General features: G+C 39.2%; 1 protein-coding gene across 3 annotated transcripts in view; it reads right to left on the minus strand.

Annotated features, from left to right (window-relative positions):
* grm8b (glutamate receptor, metabotropic 8b) overlaps positions 1 to 20,076 on the minus strand; it is a 176,881-nt gene that overhangs the window by 99,747 nt on the left and 57,058 nt on the right. The gene's annotated exons all lie outside the window — the stretch shown is intronic.

Genomic DNA, 20,076 nt, shown 5'->3' on the forward strand with positions numbered 1-20,076 from the left:
CCATTGACTACCATAGTAGGAAAACAAATGTTATGGAAGTATTGTGATAAATGATGAAGAAGATATTTTGATAAATAAAGACAAGCACAGAGTTCACAGTACCTATTGAACTCCATTGTATTTGTTAATCCTACTATGATAGTCAATGGTTACAATCAGCTGTGTGCTTCTTTTTATATAAAATAAATAAATTCAAATAAATTCATACAGGTTTAGACCAACATGAGATTGAAAAAATTATGACAGAATTTCATTTTTGGGTGAACTATCCAGTTTATCTGTGGTCATATCAAAGTCTGCTATCAAAAGTCAATTAGAAAAGTATCAAACATTTCTTATCAAACTCCTCCAAGATCCATGTTAATTTATAGCTCTGTATTCTTACCGTAATGCCCAGAGTAGCCTATTTTTTTGCATGTACACGAACGTACGAGCTTGGTCGAATGAACAGCCTTGCAAAGTATAGTTTACTTAACTCAATGTACGCAAGGTTTCAAAAATGCGACGGTGTGTGTACAGCACGAGCGCATTCTTCTGATGATGAAAATTGCGCCTCATGCACTGTACAAAGATCCTCGCGTACGAGTAAAAATAGACTATACTTCGGCCTTAAGGTGTAAGCCAACAATTGTCTCATTTGTGCTTTCTTTTTGTCCTCTGAGACAAAGCTGATACAGTACTTACATTTACATTTATGCATTTGGCAGACACTTTTAGTGACTTACAGTGCATTGCAAGTTATACAGTACCTTTTAGTATTAGTTTGTTCCTGGGATCGAACCCATGACCATTTGCTCTAGCAATGCATCAGTTGAGTTACAAGAACACTCAAACCTGAAAACTATGAGCCAGCAACCTCTGAGTAATAGTTAATTTAGCCCATAAAAGCACACATTATATTCACTTTGTTGCTGAACCTTGTCAATATTACTCCTTAAAGACCCTTTTCTTCTTAAATCAACCAAACATATATTTTTCCAAACAGAAATAGCCTACTTCCCCAAGCAGAATGACAGTCGAAGAAAGTAATCCATTTCCATTTAATATTTATCTCTATTCACCATGTCCTCGACCACCTTTGTGCGATTAATATTTAATGCGTATCTAGGCATCTATCATTTAGATCCAGAGTTTCGCACAAGTATTCATGCCTATCCTGAGGGAAGAAAAAAGATGCCGCCTCGTACCGAACATGCATCAAGCTTTCGTTATCAAGAAACTGTTTGGGAAAGAACAGGGCGCGTGTCAAAGCCAGGAACCGTAAGCGCCCTGCTGGCTACAACGTTCAAACTGCTTTGAACTCGTTTTACAGAACACGGTCCCTCGACCATACACCACCACATCACGAAAGAGTTTCGTGAGATGGTGTTATGTGCTCCTCTCATCTCTAGCCTTGAGGTAGTTACCTTAAAACGAGAATTAAAGCTCGAGGTTCACAGTAAAGGTTGTCGAGCGAGTAATTCTCCCTCACTGATGAGTTTTAATCTAAAGCAGAATTAAACATTTTGAGTGAGGCCAAATGCTTCATTTACCTGTTGATGTGGTCCTATTAGTGCCTTGAGGACGGGAACATATATGAATCACACAAATTGTATCGGAGAGTCTCTGTGCTTCACTATAATACTGTGTAAAAAGTATTTTGCCCTTGTGATCTGCAACAAGCTTTTTATATCCAACGCCATAGGTATATAATTTTTATGCATTTTAAAGCACGACTCTGTTATTACTTTATTTTATTATACGCTAAGGTAAGCACCACTACAGTTGTTCATATTTACGGTACATTCACACAGGGCGAAAGCATTAAGTCTTCTCATTTAATTTTAAAGGGTGAGGTCATGTGTTGCCGAACTGAATTGTGGATCCGTCAACGTTGCGTCACTGCCGTTGCTCGCAGCATTAGTTGAACATTTCTCAACTTTTCAAGCGTCAATGCATGCGTCAGCCAATCAGACCGCCTTATGCAAATAACCTTGTGCTGCGGACCCTCCTGATGACGAAAATGACGTCATGGGGACGACGCGCATACGCGGACATCCCTAGTATACCTTCCACTTTAGGCAGCTGACTTGTTGCCTTGCTGCCTCATAAGGCAATGACTTCGGAGGCATGAAGCCAGCTCTGGGAAATGCATTTGGACAGCCTTCATAGGCAGCGTAACAGAATTGGGTTTGAAATAAGAGCGCCTTTGTGATAACTAATCCCATATTTGAAAAATTCATATTTATTTCTCACTAGAAATACAAACTAAAGATGTAAACATTCAAAATGTAACTTTATTTACACTAAATTTGTTCTCCAGCTGCTTTCTTGGCTGCCTTTTTTTCCGAACTCGACCATTGACCAATCACATTTCCTGTTCATGCCCCCACATAGAATTGTGGGACAGGACAATGAAGGTATCTCAGGAGACAGGAAGTAAAACCAATATTGGATTCGGAGGTGCCTTGCCCTCCGAAGGCAGCATTTTCGAGCTTTAGGATGCAGCCATACTGTATATTGGCTACTGATACTGTAAATGTACTTGCTTTCCATGTCTTTGTTTTTTTACATCAAAAGTATTTTGGAAGATTCACCCATTGCTTGATAAAATCGAGCAAATGTAGTAGAAAGATGCCAGAATGTACAATTTTGGTACTGTGTTTGGACCGCTCAATATCTAATAAAGTACAATTTGGATCTTGAAACTTGAAAAAGTGTTGCATTTGTATCATATTCACACATTTCAATCATGTGTTGCTGGCACAATTTAATTTCTTAGTCACATTTTTTTTGGCCTTTCCAAATTAGAAACCTTAATCTTGCTCAAACTTAAGACTGCATAAGACTCTATTGACTCATTTTTTTCAAAGCAGCAACCTTTAAGGATTTGAAACACTGCGTGGCATTTGTCATTATTGTTTGAATGGCATGTTACAGAGTCCCCTGAATGCTAATTACAACCACGCTGTCAAACCACAACCAAGACTGCCTGCATTTCAGCCTTGATCAACATGCCCCGAGAGCCCTGCTTTCTGCTTCATCTCGGAGGCTATAAAACCAATACGGGGTTTTATGATTGGCTTTATTGCTGAAATTACAGTCTTAATTAAAAGTCAGCAGAATGTATATCAGATTTGCAGCAAAAGATTGATGTCTCCAATGAAAAACCCTCAACGCTTTAGACACCTCATTCACAAATTATAAGATCAAGCTTTAGCTACAACAACACATGGCTTGCCCATCAGCAAAATGTCTCTCAAGTAGGTTCAGAGACTTCACAATGATTTTAGATATGGTCTAAAATGATGGGATTTGTCAGGCAAATATAACCCATTTTTATATAGCAGTTATTTTCATTCCAGACACTCTTTTTAAATACGATTGGGCTTCCCTTTGATTGTGCCATAACAGGTGAACGACGACAGGTAACAATATGTGGAGAATACAATACAATATGTATCACAATACGAGCGTTGTGATGCAAATATGTTGCGATACACTGATACACTGTAACCCTGGGTGATATATTGGGATATTTCCTATTTTAGAAATATAATAGCAGGGTTTCCCACAGATAATTTGTTAGATAAGGTGGTAGGGTTGGGCGGGTGGATGGGCCCTTTGGTTATTTTTTAGGGCGATGCTAATGGTCTAATCAGATTTAATGAATTGTGGTGCACCCCTATGCTAGTACTTAAAAAGTAGAAGAAGAATGGTATGAATCTTTTCTTTTTTTGTATTTTAAATATCGATTGCATTTTTGAGAATCGAAACAGTAATGCCAAACAAAATATCACGATACTCGAAAATAAAACGTAGCGCTTTTCTAAGCGGATTTAAAAGAGGAACTATATTTTATGGCGTAATAGCACTTTTGGGAGTACTTCGACTCGCCTGAAAAGTCCGCTCCCCTTCTCACTCTCATAATGGGAGAAGGAGGGTGTTACTGCGCCAAGTCGAAGTACTCCCAAAAGTGCTATTACGCCATAAAATATAGTTCCTCTTTTAAATCCGCTTAGAAAAGTGCTACGTTTTATTTTGTACCACCAAACTTGCTCGTATAACTACTCGTCTTAAATAGAAAAAACGTTGATGTGTTTGGTCACTTCTAACTTTATCTCTAAATGGTACCATTGAATGAATGGGGCTAAGCTAAATGCTATCGAAGCGTCGCAGCGCGCTCCAGCACTTACGTGCACGCACACAGATGATAGAGGGATGTATCAACAATTCTTAGTTAAGGTAATAACATATTTTAATATTGAAAATGAGAAGACTATTCCTTTAAATTAAAACTTCACTGTTTTTCAATATTTTACTATGTTCTTACCTCAACTTAGATAAATTAATACATATCTATCTTTATTCAATGCGTACATTCATCTTGGAACACTGTGTCGTGAATGTGTTACCATTTAGCCTAGCCCCATTCATTGCTTAGGATCCAAACAGGGATGAATTTAGAAGCCACCAAACACTTCCATGTTTTCCCTATTTAAAGACTGTTACATGAGTAGTTACACGAGTAAGTATGGTGGCACAAAATAAAACGTGGTGTTTTTTAAGCTGATATAAAATGAAAACTATATTGTATATGGCCGAAGAGCACTTAGTTTGCAGCACTTCGACCTCGGGCGCAGTTATATTGACAGAAGTTTGAGCGAGAGGGGGAGGAGTCAGAAGTGATGATGTTACTGCGTGCCAAGGTCAACGTGCTGCAAAATAAGTGCTCTTCCACCATACAATATAGTTCTCATTGGTATCTGCTTAAAAAATTGCCACCATTTTGTGCCACCATACTTACACTGTAACATGGAAGTGTTTGGTGGCTTGTAAATTCATCTCTGTTTGGATCCTAAGGAATGAATGGGGCTAGGCTAAATGCTAACACATTCCCGACGCGCTGTACAAAGATTAAGTGCATTGAAAAAAGATAGATATGTATTAATTCATCTAAGTTGAGGTAAGAACATAGTAAAATATTGCTCACATCATGTGCATTGACCGCTACGCCATTGCAAATCCATTTTTGGTATACTAATTTAGCGACCACCTTTTTTGACAATGTGAAAAATGGACATTTGTGCTACATGCAAATAAAACTTCACAGCACCAGTATATAGTCAGTGTGACAATATATGCCTTTGTTCTACTTACAAAAGTTTTATAATAAGATTATATAGTTTTCCAGAGGATTGCAGTCCTGCAGTAATAACGTGGAGCCCAAAGGGGTCCCTTTTAAACCTAAAAATAACTTCCAGTAGAGCAAACAGACAGGTGTGATCTCTCGCAGCTCATTTGATGCTGGAAACAAATGGATGTTTTTTTAAAGCGAGTGCTGTAGCAGCACATTGAAACTACAGGACTTACGAATGGCTTATTAAAAGATCCCTCTGTGCCGCAGCCCTGTATTGAGAACAGTGAGCGGAAGCCTGTGGACTTAATCAACTTGTGTTATGACCATTAAGACGCTGCAGGTATCAGAGATGTATTGTTTGCTGTACATTGCCTCGTATTGTATTTAAACAAAGATCATAATGTGCACACAGCAGTCTAACGCAGGGAAAGGTCAGCAAATATCTTCTCATTTAAAAAAGCTGAAAGTTCAAGAGTTTGTTTATGAAAATAAAGAAACATAAAGGCTTTCAAAACTCAAGTCCTTTTGAAGCACTGTCTATAGAAGACGTGATGTGCAAGGTCAGACAAATTGGTAAAAAATGGTCCCAAGGTGTCACAAGGGTAGCACCCTTTAAGAGGGTCCTAATATGTACCATTTAGGTACAGTGTACATTTGGTACCGAATGAGGTACAAATATGAACTCTTTAGATGCAAAGGTGTACTTTTTAAAGGATAAGTCCATTTTCTTAAAAGAAAAATCCAGATAATTTACTCACCACCATGTCATCCAAAATGTTGATGTCTTTCTTTGTTCAGTCGAGAAGAAATTATGTTTTTTGAGGAAAACATTGCAGGATTTTTCTCATTTTGGTGGACACCGAAACTTGACACTTAACTCAACACTTAACGCGAAACTCCGCCCCAGTGTTTACAAGCGTCTTGAAAGAGGACCGTTGCGACATTGTTGTATGTCAACTGATACTAATTAATGTCTTTGTGTCAGTTTATTGTTTACAATGGTCCGCAAATGTGCGTTTTATATATGTAACACGTGACCTCCCTATGTCACTACGCATTTACATTAGGTCGCGCTGGACCGGACCTAGACGAAAAGTTGTGGTTTAAAAGTACTTTTTTTTTCTTGTCAAAAATGACAATTGTTTCGCTATAGGTAAGACCCTTATGCATCGTTTGGGATTGTTTATAGTCATTTGAAACTCCGTTAAAAAAAACTGTTACGTGTTGAGTTAAGTATTAAATGTTGGGCTCCACCAAAGTCCATCAAAACTAGAAAAATCCTGCAATGTTCTCCCCAAAAAACACAATTTCCTCCCGACCGAACAAAGACATCAACATTCTGGATGACACGGTGGTGAGCAAATGATCTGGATCCCTCTTCCAAGAAAATGGACCAATCCTTTAATAGAGTATCATCCCGTGACAGCTAGGGACCACTTTATCTGACAGTGTGGAAAAAGACGTTTTTCTGGATATCCCATCATTCTTCCACTTCCTATCAACGTCTTGTTTCTAAGGATTATTCATAATTTTCTCCTATAGAACAGATATAAACATCCAATTATGTAACCAAAACTGTAACAGGCAGCTGGAGTTAATTGCCACAAACCGGAGACCCTCACAGAGCCGATGAGAATCTGACGAAAAAGCGCTAACACCCCGAAGAATCACGATAACAAGCACTGCAGCTTCAGATCCCAACCTGCTATTTACTAGGATCAAACCGCAAGACTACAAAACTGGACACTCTGTCTTACTCATATAATGGGATTCACTGCAGGGTGGACGGGAGTATGGAATTCAATTTCTTTTTCATAGGAGACACCTTAAACCACATTCACTGCTAGAATATATCATAACAATTTAATCCCAATACAAAAGAGAAAGACCTATATATTATCAGTATGTGACTGTGAATGCTATGTCAGGTATATTTTTTGACTGACTGAGAAACATCTGCACAATGGCATGTTGTGGCAGAAATCTCCCGAGGGATTATACAGTAGTACATAATATATTTCATTGTTTAAATACAACAATCTATTTTAAAGATGATGTGCATAATTTTGAATGGTTGAATGACTCTTATCTTTATTTTTAAGAGACACAGACAACTACAAATAAACCATTTATAGCCTAGCTTCTATAAAAAGTGTAAACACTGTGATTCTGTGTCAATCCCACAGAAAAATAATTAACTATGGTTTAACTACAAAAAACATATGAAGAGTATAGATTCAAAACCCTCTGCGTCTGACATGTTTTCTTGTAAATTAGCATTTTATCAAGCTTTTATATTTAGGTTTAGTAATTTCACTTTAATGCCTATGAAAAGGTTATTAGGTAGTAATTAAAATGCCTTATTTTTGTCACTTTAATCCTTTCATTAGTATTTAACCAATTTAAAACCCTCTAATGCTGCGTTCACACCAGCCGCTGTAGAGGCGTCAAGCGCGAGTGATTTCAAATGTTAAGTAAATGTAAAGACGTGTTTACGCGAATCTGGAGGTCTGGCATTCATGCTGCGAGACCTCCAGATTCACGTAAACACGTCTTTACATTTTATTTAACATTTGAAATAAACCGCGCTTGACGCCTCTAACGCGGCTGGTGTGAACGCAGCATTAGAATGTAGTCCGCGCAAATGACGCAAATTGAGCGTTTGCTGGAAAATCGAATCAGGACCAATCAGGAGCTTGCTCTAGTAGTGACGTGATTAAAGGAAGCGAGCGGAGTCACAGAAGCCCCTCCCATGATGCAAATTTCCGCGCGAACTTTCTGAATGACTTTAAAGGCGGAGTCCACGATGTTTGAAAAACGCTTTGGAAAAGGAGACGGGCCGACTACCAAAACACACTTATAGCCATTCAGCAGTAAGGAGCGTGTCTACTAACCGACATCCTTGCCGGGTTGCGTTTGTGTGGGGCGGGTCTATCAACAGAAGATCCAGATTCTATTGGGGTAGGGGCGTGTTTGTTTAGGTGATTTCAAATATCAACATTGGCTTTCAAACATCGTGGACTCCGCCTTTAATTTCACGTGCAGCTTTCACGCGCGAATGCAGCGAGTAAACTCAAAATGTTCAAGTGTCCAACTATGTGTGAATAGCGCGTTTTTGTCGCCTCTACCGCATTTGGTGTGGAGTGCATGCAAGCTTTTTTGGCAAAAACCTAAAAAAAAAATTTACTTCTTTGGAAAAGACAATAGTGTCGCATTAGCGTTACAATAGTGTTGCAAGACAAACAGTTGCAAAACCAGTAAAGATGCAACTAGAAACATTGCAAATGATGAAAAATAAAGAAACTGAACCACACATTAGGTGGCGCTGTGATGCATGTGGCAGCTACATTCAGATTGTATTCAGGTCCAAGTATACTCACATGGGACACAACTATAAATGTGATCCACAGTCATTTCACATTCGTCTTCCGTTCACTTTGAGCACTTTGCTGAAAAATCACTGTGGCGTTTAATGAATTCTGTCAACAAAACAAGATTTCTGAATGGTCCGAGGCTAGGATTGAGTAAATTTGAAGTGAAAGTATTTGTTAAATGTATAAAATGTTGGCAAGAGCATTCGGTTAATATCATTATCTCATTTTGACGAAGGAGGTTTTTTTTTGTAAAAGCAGAATAACCAAAAATTGACTATGGTGTTACTTAAAGGCACACCATGGAACTTTTTGGCCACTAGGCGGTGCTAGACATGTATTTTTCACTTATAGTGCCCCTAGAGCCCACAAGCGCCGCAGCACTGTCGCAAAGGAAAGGAACTGGCCAACCTTAAAACTAAACTAAAAGCTAAACATTTAAAACGCTAAACGATCAACATTTTGAGACAACAGGGAGAAACGCAGTCATGTTACAACTTTCTGATGAGGAACTCGTCGTGGCAGAAGCCATTTCTCAATCTGAAGGTTGCAGCCTCCAGATGTCGTATTTCTAAGCTGTATACGTCATCAAGACTGTCTTATTTCACAATATTAACAATTACAAAGTTGACTATTATACTTAGTTAATCGTAAATTGTTGCAGTATGCTTATGACTTGCGAATGTAATGCTCAGTTTTTATTAAAATCACATTTATTTTAGCAAAAAACACACCTGGTATCACATTGCACCAGGTGTAAGATACAGCCCATAGTCTCCAAAAACAAAGATGGATTTTGAATTTCTCAACTGTGAGCACATCAAGAACTGTGAAACTCACCACAGTCCCTTTTCTCACAGTACAACCTGCATTTGGTTTGGCAATTTACCTCAGCTGTGACATTTTGACCTCATTCTCAGACTGTTCCCACAACACTACAGTCTGCCACAATTGATGGAACTGAAGTGGAACAACAGCTCAAGAGATCTACTTTAGACGTTCATGCTTGCAAATGTTTGTTGTGTGTAAATTTAAGGGGAAGCTTTTAGTTAAATGTGAATTTTTTGGATCCAGAGGGACTGGAAAGCATACTACTGTACTGAGTTATCTTAGTTTGGAAATCATGCACTGGCATCCGCAAAAAAAAGTTTGTTCGGGCATTTAGATGCTTATGATACGACACCTGGTATATTATTATAAATATCCAATATGACCCCATGCCTTCAGCTATACTTATTTATAATTATATGCTTATATTTTCTACAAGACTCCAAGTGCCAATTACAAAACATGATGAATGACAAAACACACTTGTATTGACATATAATCTCATTATGTCTACCACAGAGTTTTCTGATCAATAGAGATAAATCATTCCAGAGCACACAGCATAATACTCTTGTAGTTTTGGCTCCCCAGATATGGACAGCAATTTTGAGATCTGAAATTTGTTACTTTGCTGTTCGCTATCTGTCGGTCAGAATACAGTATGTTCAATCGATAGTATTGATTCAATCTAATCCAGCAGTCAAGGTCAGCGTGCTTGACAGTTAGAAAGTTCCAGATTTTTAGAATCAAAACTGACTATTCTTATGTAATATTACAGTGTTTATTATTAACAATTTATCCATCGAAGTCATTTTTTTTTATTCATCTGCCCTCATAAACTTAAATCAAAGTCTGAAAATGTCTTTCGGCCTTCTTGTGGCAATCATTCTATGATGATGTCAGCTAGGCGGCTTGGGCGGAGCATCTGTTAACTCCGCCCCCTCCAACTGTCATGTGGCATTCACACAAAATGCGGAAAAGGCGCCAAGCACGAGTGATTTCAATGTTAAGTCAATGTAAAGACACGTCTGGAGGTCTTGCGGCGCGAATGAGGCTTTTAGCGCGGCGCAGTAGATGCGATTTTGCCTCATTTGAGCAAATGCCGTGAACTGAGCGTTGCACCGGAAAACATGTGAGTTGAAAAATCGGAACTTTGGCAAAAAAAGCGCCATGGAGCTTGCTTTAGTAGTGACGTGATTATAGGAAGCAAACGGCGTCACAGAAGCGAATGTCTCGATGATTAGAGTTCAGTGGCGGCTGGTGACTTCTTTTTTTGAGGGCGCACGATGCGAAGTTCGTCACAACATGTATGTAGCTTGTCATGTGTGTGGTTCGTAATTTCAAAATATGTGTTCTGCACTTTGAAAGATCGTGTGTGCATCACATTGGGAACGTGAGCGTCTCTTTTATCATAAACGGTTTTGAGGTATGTGCAGCAAACACTTATTTTGTAAACACACATCACGTGCATCACGCACACAGGATGTCTCGACACGCAGGACACATATTTTGGAAAAGGGAACCACACACGTGACAATCCGAACACTTATTGTGAATTAGCGCCTCCTCGGATGAGCATTCACGAGCCGCCACTGCTAGAATTTCACGCGTGGCATTCATGCGCGAATGACGCGAGTACACTCAAAATGTTCAATTACGCACGGTAGACGCGAATATGATGCCTCAAACGCATCTGGTGTGAAGCCAGAATTATGTCAATGCAAAGATGCGAATGCATAAAAGTCAATGCAAAGACGCAAATGCGAAGCCCCTCCCATGACGCAAATAGCACGTTTTTGCATGATATGTCCCCTTTAAATTAATTTAATTAAAAGTGCATGTGTTAAAACTAGCAAACCAAGGTCAGAGCCGCGGTCTAGTGGTTAGTGTGTTGACCTCAGATACAGTAGGTTGAGTTTTGGTGCTCCGTGGAAAGTTAGAGAGAGGTTTAAATACAGATTTTCTGGCACTCATTGCTTGAAAGAAGTTCATTGGCTCTGGCAGATGACACTGGTTGCCTCATCAATCTGTTTTATGATGGGCAGAGCAGGTGCAGTTTTAACTAATAAATCTACTTAAACCTTCAAAGGTTATGATAAGGGCTATAGATTCCAGTTAGATAACGAGACCATCAAATATCATTAATTTCACAATTTTCTTCTATACGGCTGGTAATAATTCTTCATATATTTATGGATAGGGTGGTTCTGAATTTCATCTCATTTTAACAATATGCAAATTCATCTTAATCCACGACAGCCTCTCCGAAGCAATGAGGTCAGTGACTTTGTATCCCGTGTGAAGATTTCCACGGTAAAAGCTGAAGTGCATAGATGTCAGGGTTAGCGTTTCCTTGAACAGAACCCAGACTCCCCGCAACTGTCACGGGCTCATTAAGCATCTTTAACATGAGGGAAAAATGTCTACTCAGAACCTGCAGGAGAGAATTTGAATAACAGACTCCAGTCTCAATTACCTGTTGTGATGCTGCAGGTGTGAGTAATTGATTATGAGACTGGCACAATAGCAAGTTCGGCAAAGAGAAGCCAGACTGTCAGCCGTGCTACTTTTGATGATCACGGGACGGCCTGCCGTGCTTAATGGGAACAGTAGCACACTGCTGGGGGAGAGATGTTGTGAAAGAAAGTGGAACTGAGCTTGTGCTTTAAAATTACTGCCTCTAACTAAAATAATTTGGTTTATTTGAGGGAGATTGGGATGACTAAGCTACCTAAAAAAATTAGGAAAAATTTGACAAAAAGTTGATTTGCAAGCTTGCAATTTTTAACGTCGTTGAATGTCGACGTTGATAAATCAATTAATAAATTTTCAAAAAATGTCTAAAGGTGCATTGTATAGCTTTTAGACGGATCTCTTGACAGAAATGCAATATAATAGACAACTATATTATCAGTGGTCTATAAAGACCTTAAATATTGAACTGTATTGTTTTTAGAATAAGATTTTTTTATCTACATACTTGTGTTGAGCGATACGCCCCATTTTAAGATCGTCTTATCGTCAGCCTGTAATATCCCTGATACATGACAGTATCGAGGGGCGGGGAAATAGTTTATTTATTTATTTATTCATTTTATACTCATTCATGACAAGCCACTTGATTGGTGGACAACCTTCTTAAAACTAATGCCATTAATCCTGCGTGAAATGTCCTGCATGCCAGGGAGCAGGAACACACTCGCTGGTTTCAAAATCCTTACGTGCCAACAACTGATCTAGGTCAGGGACATTGCCGAACCGCGCGTTATACAAGCTCATGTGCGAAACTGCGGGCGTTCAGGTCCGAGCAGGAGTCCAAGACGCGCGCATTACAAGTCCAGGTTATAAGCTCTCGCAGAAAGTGAAGCCGACAAACCCTCAGAGGAAATGTTAATGTGAAACTACTATGATGATAATTAAAATAACAATCACCAACTATCGTTGTGAAAGTCCGCTATTGGCAATATTTCTGACAATCGTCGATACACGTTACTAGCATCTATCGGTACAACCCTACTACATACAACGTGGGTCCCCTTACATGGAAGTCGCCATCACGTTTCTACAGTAGCCCAAAATAGACAAACTATAGAGCACATTTTTGTCACTACACTGTAAAAAAAATCAGCATTTTTGTCAAATCAACATATATTTTTATGCTACTGTAACTTATAAATGAAGTTTACTCATTCCCCACCATCTTTTTTTTAAGTTGCCTGCCAACATTTTTTTGTGATTTTCACAAAATGCCTTCCAGGAAAATATTCCTATAAAAATATATAAACATACAAATATATCAAATGAAAGAACAAGCTCTCTGCTTTCCAAAAAACAATAAACCAAAAAATTAACAAACAAAACAACTGGAAAAAAAACATTTCATCGTATATATATTTTTTTCTGTTTATTAACTCTTAAATATGGGTATTTTTCTTTAAAAAATTTTTAGCAAAAAGCTGAAATAATTGCATTTTTGGGAAGAATTTTGTTAGAGATCAGATTCAGAATGATTATCAAAACATACACGGAGTGTAAAATTAATAAATATATATTTTTTTAATTACAGTTTACCATAAAAACTCATCAGGAACACGTTTTCATGCAAATGTTTTCTCATTGACGAGATAACTTGTCAATGGCGGGAAATGAGTTAATTAAAGATGCAATTTGTATAATCCGCGCCGCTAGAGGGCGCCAGATCAAATCAATAACAATGACGTAGATTAATGACGCTTTGAAGCAGCGTGGACTGATGGCAAAACTTATAATAGTATGTTGAATTGACTTGCAAAACCAAGTTGTTCTAACTTTATGCTGCATTTTTTATAAAGTGTACGTTGTCTCAGGCGATGACATGTTTGTCCTGTGGCAGCTAGCGTAGCTTCACTATGCATTTCGAAAAAGAGCGGTGAGCTGTTTACTAAATCGTTGGTTGCAATTCACAGTCTCACCCCTAAAGGGCCACTAACAATCTACACACTGGTCCTTTAAATAATTTAATGTAAAATAGTTTTGTCGTGTTAAACTCATTCAGAGCAACTAAGAACTCACTGGAGACAAAAATAAAAAATAAAACTATCATCTGCCTTGAGGCATGAGTCGCTTGGACCGCTTTATGATACATTTATGATTTCGTTTTTTGATTCTTGACAGCCACAGTCCCCATTCACATTTTATTACACAGAATTTTCATTTTTTGGTGACCTCTTCCTTTAACGTAACACTGCTACAAGCAAGCTGCCCTTCTTCTCAACTTTCATTATTTTGATTTGAAGAAAAAAAAGATGCCTGCTAAAAGACAAGCACCAAAGATTTGAACATTTTCCAAACAGGGAATACGACCAAAGGCAAACATAGAGACACCGATCGGCTGTCTTCTCGCAAACATGCACTCCGCTGTACGGATACAGAGGCAGTCTGTTAAATCTACTGTATAACACATAACCAGAAGGAGACGTTCACACACAGTTTCACATAGTTTTCGAAATCACGTAACAAGATTCCTCCGACTGATGAGACGTTTCAGAGAGACAGATTGCACCGTTTTAAATAACTCATAACTGCAAACACAACATGAACGGGCGCGTGGTTGTTTCCCGAGGTAAAAAACGAATGTTTGTTTTCCGCTTCCATAAAACTGTTATTTTATCTAAAGCAGCAAATTGTATATTGCCGTCATTTTTCATGATTATCGTTGCTTACGCACCATTTACATAAAGACTGTATCGCAGTGCTAGTGAGAGGAGCCTTCTGAACTGCACGGTAATGATGTACCAGGGTTTCGAATGATGAAAAGGGTCACTTTGCCACACTGCAAGGCTCCGTTGCATGCCAATCAGTCCGAGAGATGAAAATTAATAGCGTTTGGTTACTGCTTGTTTATTCAAGAGTATAATTAACTGCCCTGTTATTACTGTTCTGGAGACAGTTTTGTTTTTTAACCCGTGATAAGGGAGGAGATTGTAGATTGTATCTAAAGCTGATTTGCATGGAAAACATTATGAATTTTTCAGCGTGACGTCGAGTTGATTTATGTTCGGGTTTTGAGGGGAAAAATGCCCACAGCCACTTTGAATACAAGAACAAATGTTTTTGTCTCTGTAATTGGCTGTTACAAAGTAAACAGAACCTTCGAACTGTGTCTACATAACACTCCATTAGCAACTATTGCTGTATTTGATATTATCCTTTGATATGAAGCAGAAAGGCTGTTTGAGCATTAGGCCAACAATGAAGCTATTGATAAAAATACTGACTCCAACTGAGCGTGACTGCAACCACAGTCAAAAACCAGGCACTGCTGGGTTACTGAACAATGTGTTGAAATGCAAAACGGTTAGCAAAGTTTTTGTTAATGTAAGTGGAAGTTGATAGAAATTAAATTAAAAAGGTACGCGTTAGATATGATATATGATATAATGAACACCATACTAATACTGTGTTTGACCCCCTTTCGCCTTCAGAACTGCCTTAATTCTATGTGGCATTGATTCAACAATGCCACATAGAATTGATTCTTTAGAAATGTTGGCCCATATTGATAGGATAGCATCTTGCAGTTTTCTGGAGATTTGTGGGATGCACATCCAGGGCACGCAGCTCCCGTTCCACCACATCCCAAAGATGCTCTATTGGGTTGAGATCTGGTGACTGTGGGGGCCATTTTAGTACAGTGAACTCATTGTCATGTTCAAGAAACCAATTTGAAATGATTCGAGCTTTGTGACATGGTGCATTATCCTGCTGGAAGTAGCCATCAGAGGATGGCTACATGGTGGTCATAAAGGGACGAACATGGTCAGAAACAATGCTCAGGTAGGCCGTGGCATTTAAACGATGCCCAATTGGCACTAAGGGGCCTGAAGTGTGCCAAGAAAACATCCCCCACACCATTACACCACCACCACCACCAGCCTGCACAGTGGTAATAAGGCATGATGGATCCATGTTCTCATTCTGTTTACACCAAATTCTGACTCTACCATCTGAATGTCTCAACAGAAATCGAGAATCATCAGGCCAGGCAACATTTTTCCAGTCTTCAACTGTCCAATTTTGGTGAGCTTGTGCCTCTTTTTCCTATTTGTAGTGGAGATGAGTGGTACCCGGTGGGGTCTTCTGCTGTTGTAGCCCATCTGCCTCAAGGTTGTGCGTGTTGTGGCTTTACAAATGCTTTGCTGCATACCTCAGTTGTAACGAGTGGTTATTTCAGTCAAAGTTGCTCTTCTATCAGCTTGAGTCGGCTCATTCTCCTCTGACCTCTAGCATCAACAAGGCATTTTCGCTCACAGGACTGTCGCATACTGGATGCTTTTCCCTTTTCACACCATTCTTTGTAAACCCTAGAAATGGTTGTGCATAAAAATCCCAGTAACTGAGCAGATTGTGAAATACTCAGACCGGCCCATCCGGCACCAACAACCATGCCATGCTCAAAATTGCTTTAATTACCTTTCTTTCCCATTCTGACATTTAGTTTGGAGTTCAGGAGATTCTCTTGACCAGGACCAGACCCCTAAATGTATTGAAGCAACTGCCATGTGATTGGTTGATTAGATAATTGCATTAATAATAAAATGGACAGGTGTTCCTAATAATCCTTTAGGTGAGTGTATATACACCATGAAACAGAGTCCTGCATGCCGGCGGGATGGGTGAACCGCTAATATTTGATCTGGTGGGTGTCATTTGCGGCCCTGGAATCAATAGGCACGGGCATTCAGGTGTATATCACATTTCACAATGGATATCGTTTCAAAGCAAACTTTAATCAGGAACACGTGGACGAGTATTATGTGAAGATGCGCATGTCAACAAAAAGATGCAAAATCTATAAAATATAAACATTATAATCTAAATAAATTGCATTAATACATCATTTAATCAATTTATCAATCTATATCGATGTATTGTTACACAAACACCTACACTGAATCGAACAGCTTAACACACACACAGGGACAAACACATTTGATGATCTCAAAGGAACGATTTTAATCACGCACATGTGCCTCATCTCGTAATTGTATTTTCCTAATTACAACATAATTAATGTGGCATGTCCACGTCTACATGAGCGGGAGCGAGATAAACTACAATAATAAATCAATCATGCGGCACTAGTTAACCACCATGTCCTTATGATGCTCGTCTAGGGCGATGCGGTGAGTCCATTTCTCCACCTGTTCCTGTAATTACATCCTTCTGCCATATCAAGGCCCATTCTTTTCGATTCCCCTTTTCTTTACAGATAAGCTCCGGTGTAATTGTGGCTTCTTCTAGACGTGTGCGAACAGAGATGCTCTGTATTATTGCAGGGTTCGGTGGGTGGGAAAATGTGGGCCATTAACACCCATATGATGTGTGATGATGTGAATTACAGTATGGGTCCAAACCAAAGCAGAAGTGATGCAAATGTGGATTAATGAGTTACTTCAATTTCAGAGGTGATGAAAGAAAAAAATTATGCGTTTGCTGCTTCTCGTGTGCTGGCGACCCAGGCTGATTTCACGATCCCACCCCCATTTTATCCCCCATCCTTATCTGTCATCGAGGCTGACATCTAAAATTAAAATAATAATGGAAAACCTAAAGTGGATGTTTATTGTGTCCACGGCTATTCATTTACTGTATCTGAAACTTGCTGATAAGCTCAGCTCGACTTTGATGGGCGTGAGCTGACAGAATGCAAAATAAGTTTTGAAGTTGACCTTTCATCCTTTAAAGGTGCAGTGTGTAAATTTTAGTGGCTAGTGGTGAGGTTGCAAATTGCAACCAATGGCTCAGTTAACTGCTCACCTCTCGCTTTTAAAACGCATAGAGAAGCTACGGTAGCCGCTGCCAGACAAATATATCATCTTCGGAGACAGCTTCGTAAAAAATTTTGTCCGTTAAGGGCTTCTGTAGAAACATAGCGGCACAAAATGGCGACTTCCATGTAAGGGGACCCTCGGTATGTAGATAAAAATGTCTCATTTTAAGATAATAAAAACATAAGGGTTCATTATAAAAGGTCTTTATACACCCCTCATAATATAGTTTTGTATATTATTTTGCATTTCTGTCAAGAGATCCTTCTAAAAATTACACACTGCACCTTTAGGACAGCTTTAAATTCCCTTTCCAACTCACTAAATCAGTCTCGGCGACAAGCTTTGTACTGCACCAATCACTATGATGCTTGGTGCTTGCATGTTTTTCAAATTAGTTTTAATCAAAGAACTGAAGTGTAAACCTATTAAAGTGGACACACAACACAAAAAGAGCACTATGTTAACATACTCTCATAACACAAATCTCTACATGGTCCACCCAGACCATTTGCTGGCATGAAGGTGCAAAAACAAATGAGAAAATTGGTATATAATTGACACCACAATTATGAGCACATTAACATACTGGTGCTCACATTTACACAATGGGGTCCTGAAAGCATGAGACTACTAGTAAAAAAGACATTAATTTTCCATTTGTAAGCCAGTCTGTGAAAACCCAGGTGAAGTAATTATTTGTTGATATATCCTACATAATGTAAAGAACATTCAGTGAAAATATAACTTTGATGCATTTAATATTGACTGAGTAAGGTCATGACAAATTTTGAAATCAATGATTGAAATCAAACTTTGATGCTCCTCATTTCATCATTAGATTACGATACTTGCCTGAATTTCATACAGGGTCACATATTTTCTCATTTCTATACCATTTTTGCGGCATTAAACTTATTTTGGCATCATGCACTCAAGTTGGCATAAACTCCATGTATTTGCAAAAGCTTCTGTGATGTTCAATTGATGATCTTGAGTGCTTCAAATGAAAAACGAACATCTGACTTTTTGTTTGACATAGTTTTCATTGTTAATATCTAATGATGACCTAGAAATATTTCAGCATCTTAAAGTGTGTGCTACAATAAACACACGCATAGGCGCCGATCACGTGGGTGCTTTGGAGCTCGGATCGAGCACCCACCAAAATGACCAAGCCCATGTAGCTTCACATTTCGCATCTAAAACCACATTGAAAACTTGACAGCACCACTTTCCCCCCCTTTTTAAAGCACTTGGGCACTCCAGAGCGTCTGCCGTTGTTAAGTAACCTAAGCATTGCTTGACGTTGTAACGAGCACCTATGAACACACACGTTTGTTAAAGGAAAACACCACCGTTTTTCAATATTTTACTATGTTCCATCTTTTTTCATTGCGTGCACTTAATCTTTGTACATCGCGTCATGAATGTGTCAGCATTTAGCCTAGCCCCATTCATTCCTTAGGATCCAAACAGGGATGAATTTAGAAGCCACCAAACATTTCCATGTTTTCCTTATTTAAAGACTGTTACATGAATAGTTACACAAGTAAGTATGGTGGCACAAAATAAAACGTTGCGATTTTTTAAGCGTCTAAAAATGAGAACTATATTGTATGGCAGAGGAGCACTTATTGTAGTTTGCAGCACTTTGACCTCGGCGCAGTAACATCATTACTCCTGACTACTCTCGCTCAAACGTCGTCAATATTACTCCGCCCGAGGTCGAAGTGCTGCAAACCAAGCGCTAGTCCGCCATACAATATAGTAAAAAAAATCGCTAGTTTTATTTTGTGCCACCATACTTAAGGGCGATTTATAGTCGTGCGTAGGTTCTACGGCGTAGCTACGGCGTAGGCTATCCGTAGCCTGTATGTAGCTCTGCGTAGCCTGACGCGCACCTCGCAAAATTTTTAACAGCGCGTCAGTTCTACGCGGACCGCAAGCGCTGTGATTGGTCCGCCAGAACCCCTCCCATCAGGTAAAAAAAACTGCGTCATAGGTATTTCCATTTGCGACGGTGAAAACAAAGAATGGCCAAGTTGAGGAGTGATTTAACTCAAACTGCAACAAAAGTCGCTGTTTATTTACATCCATCATTGCTGGTCTTCTCAAATTATACACAACAAGTTGCTGTTTCTTCTTCGTTTGTGGCTTAACTTGCAAAGCTTCTTCTTCTTTGGCGTTCGCGCTGCTACTGTGGTTACACACGTGGTTACTGCCTACCAGCGGCCTGCGCGCGTGTTTGCACGTCGACGCGGACGACGACACAAAAGTATAAATAAAAACCGACGTGGAACCTACGCCGTAGGACCTACGCACGACTATAACGAGCCCTTTACTCGTGTAACTCCTCATGTAACAGTCTTTAAATAGGGAAACCATGGAAGTGTTTGGTGGCTTCTAAATTCATCCCTGTTTGGATCCTAAGGGATGAATGTGGCTA

This window comes from Misgurnus anguillicaudatus, chromosome 6 (genome assembly GCF_027580225.2).
Source record: "Misgurnus anguillicaudatus chromosome 6, ASM2758022v2, whole genome shotgun sequence".
Lineage (NCBI taxonomy): Eukaryota > Metazoa > Chordata > Actinopteri > Cypriniformes > Cobitidae > Misgurnus > Misgurnus anguillicaudatus.